The 16,019-nt window shown below is 32.1% G+C and overlaps 1 long non-coding RNA gene across 1 annotated transcript; it reads left to right on the forward strand.

Moving 5' to 3' along the window:
- Window positions 1-6,374: 6,374 nt before the first annotated feature.
- Window positions 6,375-16,019, forward strand: LOC132803857 (uncharacterized). Its single transcript, XR_009639105.1, has 3 exons — window positions 6,375-6,578; window positions 7,058-7,100; window positions 15,847-16,019. It is a non-coding gene; the product is annotated as an uncharacterized LOC132803857 (long non-coding RNA).

Raw genomic sequence — 16,019 nt, forward strand, 5'->3', positions numbered from 1 at the left:
AGTCTAAATTAAGTATGTTTTCTACCTTTTTGTAGAGATAATTATTGAATAAAGACTTTCCAATTTTTATTGAATGTTTACTTTGATTACATGTTTAAAATAAGATATCTTATGTCTTAGATTCAATCATCAGTTATATCTCTACATATATTAGAGTCATCAAATTTCTTTATCATTAAACAAAAACCTAAATAAATCCAAAAACTGACTAAACTTTTTGACATAATATTATTAGGTGGATAAGAGACTTCATGGTTTTAAATGTAACTAAAATGATTTTAATTATTAGTGTACTTCTAATACTATTTTGTTTTTAAAATTTGAAAAATGAATTCACTGATGTAAAATCCTACATACTTATATTATATAATGGCCTAACAGAGTTAGGGAAGTTGCAGATAATAATAAATATATATAAGCTAATCATTAAAGTTTTCACTAACAGACGCACTTGAGGACGTTGGATTTTCCATCAGTGGGGGCAGCATAGACAAAATGATAATGACATCCCAATTCCCATGTAAAAGATTACTAGCTACATTTTCCTCGTGCACGCTCTAATTTAATCATTAATCTTGCTTCCTTAATTCCCACCACCCAAATTCTTATCAATAATTTTTTTTTTTTTGGGGTAAATACCCAAATTCTTATCCGCTTAGCATCAATGCCAAACACCAAATATATATATATATATATATATATTATTATTTGAGCATTGTATAGATTTATGACCTAAACTTTAATTTTTATATGTATAAATTTTAATCTAAGTGGGTTGTGTAGTTTATTTTATGATATATAATATTGATGTGAGTAACATAAATTGAGAGAAAAGAAGGGAATTTAAAAAATATTTTTTAAAAAAATATTCAAGTTATTTACATATTATATGATAATTTAATATATATATTATATGATAATTGAATATATTGTTATTAAATAATTTACTTTTTCTGACTAGATTTTTAATATTAAAATATAAAAATAAAAATAAATATTATAAATTAATAAATTTTGGAAACTTTCATACCAATTAACCATCCTTCTTTAAATTTTATGATATATCTCGAAGGAGGTAAATCCTGGTTAATTTGTACAACTCTATATGAAAATGAAATATGATATATCTCGAAGGAGGTAAATCCTGTTTAATTCGTACAACTCTATATGAAAATGAAATGCACGTGCATGGAAAAAGAAATCTTCATCAACAATATTCTTGAGTTCATTGCATCGGAGACTGTACAATGTATTTGGGTCATGCATTTGCTTTTCCGCTAAAAGAGACAAGTACACATTTTACTTCCGGAGAGGTAAAATTTTTTCACCTCTGTAAATAATTGGACAAGGAAAATAGAGAAAAGATACATCGAATCGATGTTGATATATATCGAGAACCAAAGGGCAGTTGAAATATATAATCACAAAAAAAAAAGGAACCCCCTTAATTCTGGGGTAAAAGTACTTTGGTCAAGATTTTGACCCACATTCATTGTGTATGTGCCATTTCTGCCCTTGCCACAGAACTGAAACCTTTAAAAGCGACTCTGGCTTTTGATTTCTTAGCAACTCATAAATAATATTTTTTCGATACTACCAAAAAATAAAAATAAAAAATACTCATTTATATATATATATATATATTTAAAAAAATATCGATGTCGATGGAAATATTAAAAATACGGTGTTACAAAAATATCGATAAAATTATAAAAATTATAAATTTTTAATTTAAAATATAAATTTTTATATATGAGATAATTAATATAGTAAAAAGATATAAAAATACAATAATTAGAATACAATAATTATAAAATATTTTATAAATATTAAAAATTATTTATAAGTGAATAAAATATCAAGTTGATTAGCACCAAAATATAGAAAATTTAACAGATAATAGTAAGATACAAGAAATTCTCATATATAATCCCTAATACATTATACATACAAAAAAAAATTTCTTGGTTCTTCAAATTGATGATCATATTTTGATGTTTCGAGCATATAACAATAGACATTCCAATTCATATTAAATTTTTCATGTAATTATGGATATGCCAAATATATCTTTCTCTATCAATCCTAATCAATTGTCCAAATGGAAGATAATGTGGATTTATCCAATGAAGAGTATAACATTCATTTTGAGACATTAGATGATTGAAGATATCAACATTGTAATCACTGTGAGGATTATGTGATCTCATTTGACCAATTGGATACACATTTTACACTTTCATTCACATTCTTTAAAAAAAAAAAAAAAAAAAAATCAATAACGAAAAAAAAAATATTTCCTATCTTGTTCTCTTCAGCCATCTCTGCGTATCCCTCTTCCCTTCAGCCATCTCTTCCTCTTCTCTTTCTCGTCCCTCTCTTTCCCTTTAGTCTTCTCTTTCCCTCTCTTCTCGGCCAAATCACAACCTAGATCACAACCAGCCCTCTCTACTAGGCCGATCACACTCACATCACAACTAGGGAAACAAATTCACAACACACAAACATACAAATCATATCACATTCACAAACACACAAACCAAACAGTAGCAGATCACAACCACACACACATGCCGGCCAAAATCTCCCCGAAAATTCCATCAACAACTAATGACAATCCACTGATTTCTCCATCGATTTTCCACCATATCCACAAAAAAAAACAAAATCCCCACACACATCTGCATTTCCAGTCGATTTCGGCGACATTCCTCCAGCAACCATGATGGAAACTCTTTCTTCCCCCCCCTATCGGTGTTGGAGGTGGACGACAACTGACATTATCGTTGACTTCTTGCTGGTCTCGGCGACATTTGCTTCCCTGTATATATATATATATATATATACACGCACATATGCCATATAAAATGTTACTTTGTAATTATTTGGGCCAATGATGGAAACGGGATGGGATTTTTGACACTATATTTATATATGGTCACCAAAAGGAATTTTTTGTAAGTAGATAACGATAATAAATGATTGTTTCTCATAAAATTTTTTCCTAAGTCCTTTATAATATTAAAATCGTATAATGATACGTACTCTATATATATATATACACACATAAAGAAAATAAAATGATAAAGATTTTTAATGTTTTCTTATCACAAAAGGCTAGATTAGAGGAAGAAAACTAGGCATACCTATACACATTCATGCAGACTTTAGTTTATATCTTTATGAGCTATGAGTCATAGTTTAAAATATCAAAATTTTTTACGAAAATTTCTATTTTTAAACACATTAAAAGAAAATTTAGCTTTTGAGTGAAAATGAATATAATTTTCATAATATCCACCAAAATTTTTAATATTTCTTTATAATTTTTATGAAAATTTTCATTATAATATACACATCATATTTTTCACAATTCGATTAAAAAATTAAAAATTTACATAGAAATTTCTGAAATTCATAGAAATTTGGAAAATATCTATGATTTTTTTATAAATTTTTTTTACCAAATTAATATTATTGATAATTTTAATAATTAGGCAAATAAAAAAAATACATTTAATAAACAATGTCCAAAATTACATTAGATTAGTCTACTTATCATATTTTTAGTGAAAATTAGTATCACAAATTCCAACTTTACTTATCTATTAACATTTTTTTTTGAATAATTAATTTAATATTTATATAAATATTATAAAGTAGATAAAAATTAGAACATAGACAAAAATTAAAAGATATGCAAGAAATATATTTTTTGAAACTAAGGTTCAAAATTTCGATATCACTAGTATTTGATATATGCAAACTTAACTCTTAAATATTCATATCAATGGTATATTAGCAATTACATACAAAATTATTAAAAACATACATATTTTATAACTATTTTTACATTTCATATTTTAAAATTAGAATGAAGAAGATACAAATAATTCTCAACCATCTAGAAATTCTTTGTAATATTAAAATGACATTTATAAAATATAATGTAAATTGTAATAATTGTACATCTTAATTAATAAATAGTTTTGATAAATATGTATATTTTTATTATTAATAATATATTTTTAATTATTAACACTTATTATAAATTGATTGATTAAGAAAAATATAATATCCATTGAAAATTTTGTCTAATTTTAATAGTCAATTTGATATTTAATTAATTAAACAAGCTAATTCTAAAGTTTTAATAAAAAAATTTATTTTTTAAATAAATTTTCTACAATTTTCATAATTTGTTTTTGACTTTTAATCGGTATTCGATCATTTTCGATATTTCTATCTATATCAAAATTTTGAACCTTACTATGAGTCTGTAACGAAGTACAATAACCTAATCATAACCAACAAAAGTAATTAAACAATTTCACCTTTTTTTTTTTTCCATTGGCTTATATAAGATAGGTCTACTTTTTTTTAAGTGTTTTCTAAACAAATCATTTTTTAATAAATTTGATTAAAAAACTCCTTAAAAAGCTTGAAGCATTGTTAAAAAATTGTCTAGACACATTTCAAAAGCAACTTTTAAATCTTGTTTTGAACTCTTAAGCTATGTTAAACAAGGCATTAAAGCAGAAAATATTAAATGGATTTGGATTCAATTGAGTTTCCAAAGTGATGGAAAGCGCCTCCTCTTTCTTCTTTTTGTTTTGGGCCCCAAGGCCCTCCATACAAACCAAAAAAGAGATAAGAATTGCATTTGACAAGAAGTAAAAATGCACAATCTATACAGAAGCTTTTGCTTGTAATTCTAACTTCCAAGGTTTATATTTTCCCCGTAAAATGTCTAATAATTGTGAAGAATTATTCAGCAGATTCTCCAATATTGCGGCATTAAGTAGCAAGTTCTACATGTTAAAAAAGAAACAAGCTTTAATTGTCCAAAACCTAATATTAAGCTTTTCTTGAAAAATTTAATCTATAGGCGAGGTCATAAAAGTACGTCCAAAATTTTAGGATCAAATTAGCAAGTTTGTACATTTTTTAATAAATTTGAGGTTTCAGGTTTGAAGTACTTCTGGCCATGAAATCCAAGCTCAGAGCTTGGACCCGTATACGGGTCTAAGATTTTTAATATGGACCCTCTAAACCAGCCCGAATACACTGATCCCTTGCGTGATGGGTCGGTCTCTTATGTCTCAAATATCGAGTCCTTACCCGCTTTTCTTTTTTGTTTTAATTTTTTGAATATAATACTTACAAACATTTAGTTTTTTGGGGGGACAATAATAATTAAAGTCCCAAACTTTTATTTTTATTTTTTAGATAAGCAGCCTTCGGAAGAATCAAACCTCAGTTAAATGAAAATTATTATTGCCATATCAACTGCTTGGCAAGAAAAGTCATAAACTTATCCTTAAATGATACTTTTCTATTGAAATTTCACCAAAATTTTGTGATTCTGGATTCTTTTTTTTTTTTTTTTTTTTTAGTGTCGTTTTCAGGCTAATTTATTTTTCGTTTTTACAATATATATATATATAGATATATATGTGTGTGTATATATATATATATATATATATAGAAGCTCGCCTCATTTAAGATTTTTAGAATTTACCCCCCCAAAAAAAAAAAAAAAAAAAAAACTAAGATTTTGTTTTAGTATGACACGTTATTAGTAGTTTGAACAGAGGGACACGTTACAAGTTTGGTCCATTTTACTCGACAAATTTGTTGCCACTTGCCAGCGCTCATAATAGTTGTGTCCAATTTCTTTTTCATTTTTTAATTCAATTTTAGGATTTTTTTTTTCTTTCTTTCATCCAAATATTAGAATTATTTATTTTATTTTCAAAATCAGGGTCTATATTTCTAATTTCTTCGGTGTTAAAATAAAAAGCTAATTATCCTCTATATTTTGGTGAGATTGCACATCAAATTCTTGAATTCAAAATGTTTTATATGAATTTTCAACCTACCTTTTATTTCAAATCAATTCAATTTTCAAATTGATCAATATAAAATTTCAAAATCGAAAAAATCTATTAGTTTTTTAATGTACAAATAAGATGAGAAATTTAATTAATTAATGAGACAAATAATAAATTTTCTCAAATTTTAAATTTTTTTATTAATTAATTAGAAAATCTATTTTGAAATTAGACTAATAACAAACAAATTACTAATTGAGCAACCCATGGAGAATGTTTTAAATTTGAATACCCAACGATCAAGGTACAGCATTCTAAAATGCAATCAACAAAGAAAAAAGTAAAGGAAAAAAAATTCCCAGGAAATATCTCTCAATATATGGATTAATTAGTTTATTTGAGATATATGCTTTATACGGTATCCTGAGACATGTCATGCTACATTCGTCCGCAGGCAGTATGTCTGGGCATTTTATATATAGTATTTAAGTTTATGATCCTAGAAAGGCTAAGAATTTAATCAAACGGATAAGTAGGATACAATGACTTTAAGATAAGCTTTGGTCTTCCTGACCTGAAAGCATTCTCTAGAATTATTTGGAAGCACCCAGCTAGTTCAAAATTGTGGGCATATATATAATATACATATATATATATATATATAACATATAGTTACTGTTCTTACATACCCATTGGAAAAGCTGAGGGGGAGATGAAGAGCAAAATGGGGAACCAAAATTTATGGTATATCAACTTTCTAAAACCTTTATACGTTCTTTTCTCATTTCAATTATTTCATGTTTTTGCTTTGTTTTTGGTTTTCTTTTTTGTTTTGTTTCTTTGGTTAAATTTGTTTTCTTTTTATGTGGTACTTAGAGATCATGTCACTAGTTAAAACCTTAAAATATTGCATGATTTTGTTTCTCATTCTTTGTTTTGTTATTTGTAACACCAAATATGTAGGTTTTAGTGGTGGGTATTGAACAGATCTGACGGTCATTAGCTAATGTAATTAATTTTAGGATTTAATTTAATTTTTTTTTTTTTTAAATTGTTTGCTTCTTTCGTGGTGATCATCTTCGTTTAGAGAGAATTAGGGTACAGTAACACAAGTATCAAAATGAGTGTATAAGCAAATAGCGTTATCAGGGCACTATATATGTTTTGCAATATATATTTGTATATAAATAATTAATTTGTGAGTCTTTGCCATCTTCCTACAGAATCAGATCTTCGTTACTTCTGACTTGCTCCATCCTACTTGTGGTAATATTTAGCTGACTATGCTCTTTCACTCTCTCTTTCTTCAATTTTCTGATTGTGAAAATTAGTGATTATTGGTTCACGGCCATGAATATGACGCTTTTGGTTTTTGCTCTTTGATTGTTGGTGGAGGACTAAACACTTAGCAACAACATGCAAGTTGAATGCAAAATTAAATAGCTCCTTCACCGCCATATATAATATAATATAAAACTAGATTTGCCACAGAAGCTCAGATTGTAGACACACAAAACAATGACAACTTCATGAATTAGATATCGTCCTGACTTAGGACACCAACCTCAACACTACTATGGATGGGCAATTTTGTCATTGTATAGGCTTTCTTTTGTCTTTTCTATCACTTACCAACTTATATTATTACTTCAGCTATGGATTACCAAAAATAGAAAAACGATACTTAGAAGTACACACTTTTTGATATATATTGTTTAGTTCCACTTCAAGATTATTTACCTAGATATTATAATATATTTAATTGTTTTCGGAACGTATTAGGATGCTAAATTGGATTGAATCTTACCCAATCAAATTTGGTTAAATTTAAAACAACCTATATTTAATTGAATTGGACTTTTTTTGAATTGGATTTAAAATAGTTGAATTCAGTGCGGTTCAGTTCTTGATTTGAAGCTAGACCCTTTGTTTCTTTCTATTTTGCCTTATACTTCAATTGATTCCCAAGCTTGTTATGTGATGAAGCTTTCCTTTGTCACCCTCAGCCTCAAATAGGGGTATTAAATGTAGTTGTCGAAATCAGAAAGCATAAATAAAGATTAGAAACTCATACTTTAGAGTTGAATTTCTTTAAAACTTTGCAAGAAAAGATGAGATCACTACTAAGATTGTTTTTCTTAAAACATTCTTTTATATGTGGTACAACTAATTTTGTGACCACATATAGAATATAGCTAGTAACATTTTTTTGGCAAAAAAAAGTTAGTATCATTTTTGTTTGTAGCAAAGTTGTAACCTAGTATTTAGTCATAGCAGCGGTCACAATAGCAATGTATAAAGAAATGGTTATGGTAATAATGGAGAAATCATTGAACATTTTATGATTCAATCGATGATATTACTAGAGCTTTTGGTTGTTTTTTTATACATATACAACGGTAGGATTTAGAGAGAATCCTTTACATATATAATAAGAAGCTTGATCGATTTTACATACTTGTAAAGAGATAGAATTCTAGCTTATATAGGAAAATAAAATAAGGTCTTTCCTAGCAGGATGTGTTTTTGTATGGCAAGAAAGATTCTATCCTATAGATGTCTGTTTCAAAAACATTCCTTTATTGAAGGATTGACCTTTGCTTGATTTTCTTCTATCAATCTCGTAATATAGGTTTTGTTTCCTATTGTAAATAGGTCTTGATTAGGATAATTTTGATCCTTTTGATTTTTGCCTTTATCATGCCCCCTCAAGCAAGGGGATGGACTGCAATAAACCACGAGCTTGGAACAAAATTGTTTGAATAGGTCTCCTACTAATAGCTTGGTTTGGTATATCAACTATCTAGAGATATAAAGGAATGAATCGTGTAATGACTTGTATAATAGCAACTTTTCTCTTACAAAGTGATAGATTATACGTATGTGCTTCCTTCGTCCATGGATGATAGGATTAACTGTCATGTAAAGCACTGATGTTGTCACATAGAAGATGAAGGGGCTGCAAGAGTGAAACTCCGATGTCACGTAGGATAAATGTGATCCATGTAATTTCTTTTGCGGTTGATGCCATAAGCATATATTCTGCTTTTGCACTCGATTGAGCAATTATTGGTTGCTTTTTAAAAGACCAGGATATGCAGTTGTCACCGAGGAAGATGCAAAAGCTACTTGTACTCCTTCTGGTCGCTAGACAGCCTACCCAATCGGCATCACAGAAAGCTGTGAGGTTTTAAGAGCTTTGTTCAATGAATCAGAGTCCATAGTTCATGGTGCCTTTGATATGTTAGAGGATTCTCTTGACTTCTCTAAGATGCAATGACGTTGGGTTTGAAAATTCTGACAAACACGGCTAACAGCTTAAGTTATGCCAGGTCGAGTGAATGTTAGTTATTATCGGCTGCCAACAATTCTTTGGTATTTAATTGCATTAACAGATAGGTGATCATCCTTTTGAGATGTTATCTTAGTTGCCATCGATGTTTCATGTCAGCTGGTTCCAACATCTTAGCCTGACAAAGGAGAACATGAGTATATTTTTCTTGAGAGAGGAACATGCCCTTTGGAAAGTAGCTCCGGAAATGTAATAGAACTTGCCAAGATCTTTTGTTGGAAATTCAGTTTCCGTTTTGTGTACAAGATTATTGATTAACAAAGGATTGTTTCCTGTTAATAGAAGTCATCAACATAAATTGTTTTGCTTAAAAATGAAGAGATAAGGATCAGATTTATTACAATGGACACCGAGAGCTAATAAAAATTAAGATAGACGATCGAAACATGCTCTGAGAGCTTTGTTGAAATTGTTTTGCTTAAAAATGAAGAGATAAGGATCAGATTTATTACAATGGACACCGAGAGCTAATAAAAATTAAGATAGACGATCAAAACATGCTCTAAGAGCTTTGTTGGAGCCCATATAAAGATCCTTTTAGAAGACAAACATGATTAGGATGAGTTGAAAAGATAAAACCTAAGGCTAGTCCATGTAGATAGTTTCTTTTAGTTTTCCATGTAAAAGAGCAGTTTTGATGTCAAGTTGACGTATTGTCCATTTAGAACATACTGCAATAGATATTGCCAGATGAAGGATTGTGTGTTTGACTATTGGACTGTAAGTTTCTTCGAAATCAAGTTTTTTAACCTGAGTGAAGCCCTTCATCACCAATCGTGCTTTTGGACGTTCTATAGTCCCATTTACTTCGTATTTAGTTCGATATGTCCATTTTGATCCAACAATGTTCGTGTTTGAAGGTCCTGGAACTAGAATCCAGGTTTTGTTTGAATGTAGTGTATTGATCTCTTCTTTCATCGCATGAAACCAAGAAGGGTCTTTCAAAGCTGCTTTGAGAGTTTTAGGTTCTGTAGATAGTAATGCTATCTGTAAAGATAGACTCGGGTTTGTTGTAATTTTCTTCTTGTGATCATGGGGTGAACATTCTGTAGAGAGTTTTCTACTCAATTGTGTGATATTGAAGAGACCTGCAAACCAATAACAAAATTATGTGGAATACTTTCAGGATCATGAATTGATATTGGTGATTGCTCTTTTTGTTCGTCTGGTGTTGGTGATGTTTCGGTATCATGAGATGAGGAATCGAAAATGTCATCTGCGTTATCATGAGATGAGGAATCGAAAATGTCATCTGCGTTATCTTGTTGCTGTTATTCCATTGTTGAAAAGGAGTCATCAATGTTTGAGGATCTCTCTTTATCATCAAATTCAATATGTGCCTTAATTTGTTTAGATCCATTGTACTATTCTTTGCTTGGTTACTTGTCGTATTTGGACTTTGACTTGTAGTAATAGTTGCTGCAGTCCCTTGACTTGATTGAGATATAATTGAAACTGTGTAATCATTTTGTGATATCTCGGTGTGTGGCAGATTTTCTTTCGAGGATTATTTGAGCTTTGCTCTATTTCGTTGTCCCTTTAAAAATAGGGGGTTCTTATGTTCTGGGAAACTTATAAGTTCTAAAGATTTTTGCAAGATAGAGTCATTAGTGGAAAGGAAAATTATTTTCGTCAAAAACTACATGCCTAGAAATATAGATTCATTTTGACACAGGGTGATAGCATCTATATCCTTTTTTCTGGGAATTGTAACCTAATAAAACATAGGGATATGTTTTCTTACACCAAGGCTTCGTACTTATGGGAGAATTTGGGATCTCCATAACAAGATATTTGAAGCACTAAGTTTAATAGAAACTAAACTTGTGCACTGATGGAAGGATTGAATCGTGAGGATAGGTTCGGTTACAGAACTTTTTGGTTTGACTTGTGTTCGAGAGCAATTTCAGTTTGGGAGTTCAATGAGGTAAAGATTTGTGCAGGGTAATGCTTTGATACCATAAAGAAATCGTTGAACTTTCTATCATTCAATAGATGATATTACAAGAGCTTTTGGTTGTGTTTGTATAGATACACAATGGTAGGATCTAGAGAGAATCCTTTACATAATAAGCTTGATTTTACAGAAGTATAAAGAGATAGAATTCTAGCTTATTTAGGAAAATAAAATAAAAATAAAATTCTAGCTTATTTAGGGAAATAAAATAAAAACTTTCCTAGTAGAATGTATTCTTGTATGGCAAGAAAGATCCTATCATGTAGATTTCTATTTCAAAAGCATACCTTTATTAGAAGGTTGAGCTTTGCTCGACTTTCTTCTATCAATCTCATAATATAGGCTTTCATTTCCTATTAGTCATACTTCATTTGTATATATATATATATAAGTATATATAATACTATAGGCGGTTCATCGAGGGCTTCGTTTAGGAGCCACCGCATACGTTTACCCTTGAATTGATTCGTGAGATTTGCGATCGCTCTTTCCCCACTTCCAGCTGCTGGAAATCGAACTCATTGGATTGGCATCTGGATTTGATTCAAACTGTGATCCATACTGAAAAATAGAAAGCTTACGCTTCATTTTGATATGAATTATTTTATTACTCTTAAAGCACACCGCTTGCCTATTCCGACTAAGCAGCCCGGTGTGCTTTTTAATGAGAAGCAAAACCACCAATCGTGCGCTCCGCCCGGTGACTAAGAAAGAGATTGGTTTGCGCTTGAATTGAAGTGATGAGGTCGCAAAGAGGGAAGTTAGGGGAGGTGCGCCAGCGGCGAGCAGAAGCAAGGTTATTAGAATTGAAGGGTGATATAAAATCGGTCTATTTCCGGCATCATATCCATAGTTAGCGCATTCATCATAGTTAGAAGCTCCAGCTCCGTATCAAGGTCACGGTCGATGTCGTCACTATCATCAATATCGTCACTATCATAAGCAAAATCATACGAAAAGAAAAAGGGGGATACGAAATAACCATAGTGGATGCATCGGATGGACGTCAAGTGGTTGATATTATCCCTTCAGGACCAGAACTTCTTGTTTCAGAGGGAGAATCCATCAAACTTGATTAACCAGTAACGAGCAATCCTAATGTGGGTGGATTTGGTCAGGGGGATGGGGAAATAGTACTTCAAGATCCTCATAGTATCATTATGAATATACAAACCAAAACTGTGAAAGCCTAAAAATATACATACCCAGTTGAGATGTGATATGATTGCATCGCGATGTCTAAGGACACGATCTAATAGATCATTGTATCGAGTAGTTGGATCATAGTCTCTTACCATAAAAATTGCTGCATGCGCTGATGCATCTCAATTTCAATTCAAACATGGGTTTGATTCACACTCCATGTTCTGAGAAATATTTACCATCCGAAAAGAGGAAAAAACGGGAACTTTAGGTGGTTCTCGAAAAAAGATAGCGAAAAAAATTATTCCTAAAGTTGAGACTAAGAGGAATGTATAAACCAATGCTTCCATAGATTCGATCGTGGTAGAGCTACTGCGGAACAACAGGAGATTAGATCTCATAGAGTTCAATTCCCGTTCTCAACCCATGACCAATATGAGCTCGAAGTTTCCTTTGTAACTCCCGGAACTTCTTCGTAGTGGCTCCGTTCCATGCCTCATTTCATAGGGAACCCAAAAGTGGCCTAAGCCTTATCATGACTTTCATTCTTTGTTGTCTGAATTGGATCAATCAATATTTCCAATTGAATGAGTATGAGTAAAGGATCCATGGATAAAGATAGAAAGTGTATTTCTAATCGTAACTAAATCTTCAATTTTTCTTTTTTGTATAGGGAAAATTGAAACAAAATAGCTAATTAAACAATGACTTTGGTTTATTAGAGACATCGAAAAATTGTTTTGGGCGGCGGCCGTTAGGTCACCTATTTTTAGTTATGGACACACAAGGCCAAAACATGTGTGCTGGGCGTGCAACCCATCCTAGCGATTGGATTTATATGCTTATTCTGATTCTAAATTCTAATCAGAATATTCAAATGATTTTTATCAAATGACTATTCATTTATTGTATTTTCATGTAAATAGGGGCAAGAAAGCTCTACGGTAAAATGTCGGTTCGATTCGATGTTGTTTAGGAGGGGGTTATGCACCTAAGCTCAGTCTTTCTAGCAGCTATCTTACTAAACCTAGATTCTTGCTAAAGAGTTCCTTTTTCTTCTCTCTTTATGCTCGAAATCGTATTCATTCGACATCTAATTCCATGGGCTGGGCATACCCATTTTTCTCTTTCTTTGACTTATTTCACTTAGAACGCCTTTTAAAGGATTACGTGGTACGATTGGATCGAATAAGCCCTTATGGAATAAATATTCAGCATCAAAAGAGATATGGAGTCCGAAGGGGAGGGGGTTTTCTTCGCTGCTGGGGAATTCACACGAAAGGGAACGAGGAATTCTCAATGAAAAAAGTGCTCTCTGAACCGATTGCAAATAGAATGAAATTAGAAGCAGACAGAGAAGCAAAAAGAATAACTAGAAGAAACCACTTAGAGAAGATGTAGTGAATAGATCGAGCCGCTCCACTTAGGAGACGATGATTTGGGGCTACTGCTGCCCTAATAGCGGAGGGCCGACTACAAGACTACGACTACAATACAAGTCATGAGCGATAGCAAAGCCAAGCCGGATAGGCTTTTTTATGTCTCGTTATCAACCGGTTGGCCTAAAAAAAGTAATCTTTCTCGATAAAGTCGGTTGATTGGGATAAAATTGTATCCCTTAGGAACCGTACATGCGCCTTTTGATGCTCACGACGAGATCATCCACGTAGCACTCGACCACTCTGTGGAGCAGATCATCAAATATGACAGTCATTGCTCGAATTCGAGGATGTGACACAAATAATGACTCTCTTCGCTGGAATGTCAGCAGGTTAGGCAGCTGTAAGGTTTTTTATATTCGGTGGAAGGCAGGCTGAAACTCTGCCCCAACCAAGTGAAACTAAGGGTCTGAAAGAGTTCACGATCGGATCTAGGGGTGTTAACCCTCGGAGGACAGATCAAATCATGGGTTCTCATCCCGGAGAGGCAAGTTAGTCGGTTGGTTGAAATGCGGTTATGCCGGGTGGACTAAAGTAAAGTGGGAGGTGGCATCGTCTATCGACCCCTTATTAGTCAAGCTCTGGCCTCAAGATCCGCATCACTGAATAGGGCTTCTCACCATCATTGGTCCGCGGCAAAGAAAAAGCAAACCAGGTAGACCGAAAGAAGTACCTCACCTCACTTACGAAGAAATAGTTGGAGCTGGGCTCCGAACTATGAGAGTTTGCTTTTTTTTTTTTCATGTTTCTAAGAGCGGTCTGATCAAATAAGGGATCAGACCGCTCATATTGTTGATTTATTTCAAAAAGCTCCGAAACAAATATATACGGAATAGAGATATTCCAACCGCCCAAGTAAAGAACTGTTACAAATAATGACGAAACTAATAGGTTTAGATAGGAAGCAACATAAAATAAACCAAATTTTATCCCCGAATATTCGGTTTGATAACCTGCTACTAATTCTTCTTCCGCTTCTGGGCTACTGGGTTTATGTTCTTAATTTCCTGGCGTGGATATTGGCAGGAATTGATTGAAACTTTAGCATGGGCTCATGAACGAACACCTTTGGCTAATTTGATTCGATGGAGAGATAAACTGGTGGCTCTTTCCATTGTGCAAGCAATCAATGCAGTCAATTATGTCTCTCCTAGAGGTTGGTTAGCTACCTCTCATTTTGTTCTAGGATTTTTCCTTACAGGCTAATACGAGCCGACCAAAAGAAGCAAGTGGCATTTCACCCCTAACCACAACTCATCCGCTGATTCTTCAACATCAGTCGGTTCGGACCTCCACTTAGTTTCACCCAAGCTTCATCCTGGTCATTACCCTTCTCCGCTTCATTTACTAAAACAGTGATCTCATTATTGCCTATTCTAGCAAAACCACCCATCAGAGCCATCCTTAACCATTGGTCGGGAGCGAACTCCAGGCGAATATGAAGCGCATGGATACAAGTTATGTCTTAGAATGAAATAGAAAAAGAGGCATATCTGCCGATGATAACGAGAGCAGTACCGATAGCACCAATAGCATCCCTCCCAGTTATATGATCAACGGGATCAGTCGGCTAGAGAGCGGGGCAATTCTTCTTCCGGGGAGGCAAAGTCGTCTTATTATGGCCTTTTTTCCATTGAAAGGCCTTATTGGAGTACTCACAATGTCAAATTGTGGGTATGAAAGAAAATTTTTGGTAATGAAAAACTCCACTTATCCACTTATATTATAAATATTACAAATGCATTTTTTGAAAATTTCATTTTCTATTTTTTCACTCGGTGCTATCATATAGCTTTGTATCGAACGAAACGGATTCGAACTTCTCCTAGAATAGTTTTCGACGATAGATGCATTCGCCATAGTTTCAGCATTACGACAAACCCGTGTCAACCCGGATCAAGCAGAGAGTGCAGGGAGGTCTTATTCGTTCTTATTGTAGATAGGTCTTGATTAGGATGATTTTGATCCTCTTGATTTTTACGTTTATCAAATAATATTTAAATAGTCAATATAAATATTGATTTAATTTTACTTCGTTTTGTTTTATTTTTTATTTTTTATTTTGTCCTGTTAAAGAAACTTATGTATAGGTCTAATTATTCTTACTGTTTACTTGTGTAGATGTCTATATCCTTATAAGGACACTTGGAGTTGGTGGTAAGTTTTTTATGAGAGTATGATTTTGAGCTTGAATTACTCGGATTTGAATCATATACTTACTTTTTAATCTTAATTTTTCAATTAAAATTCATTTAATTTAACATCTAAAAGTAATACTATTTCACATAAGAGTA

The sequence above is a fragment of the Ziziphus jujuba genome, chromosome 5, assembly GCF_031755915.1.
Source record: "Ziziphus jujuba cultivar Dongzao chromosome 5, ASM3175591v1".
NCBI classification, from domain to species: Eukaryota; Viridiplantae; Streptophyta; class Magnoliopsida; order Rosales; family Rhamnaceae; genus Ziziphus; species Ziziphus jujuba.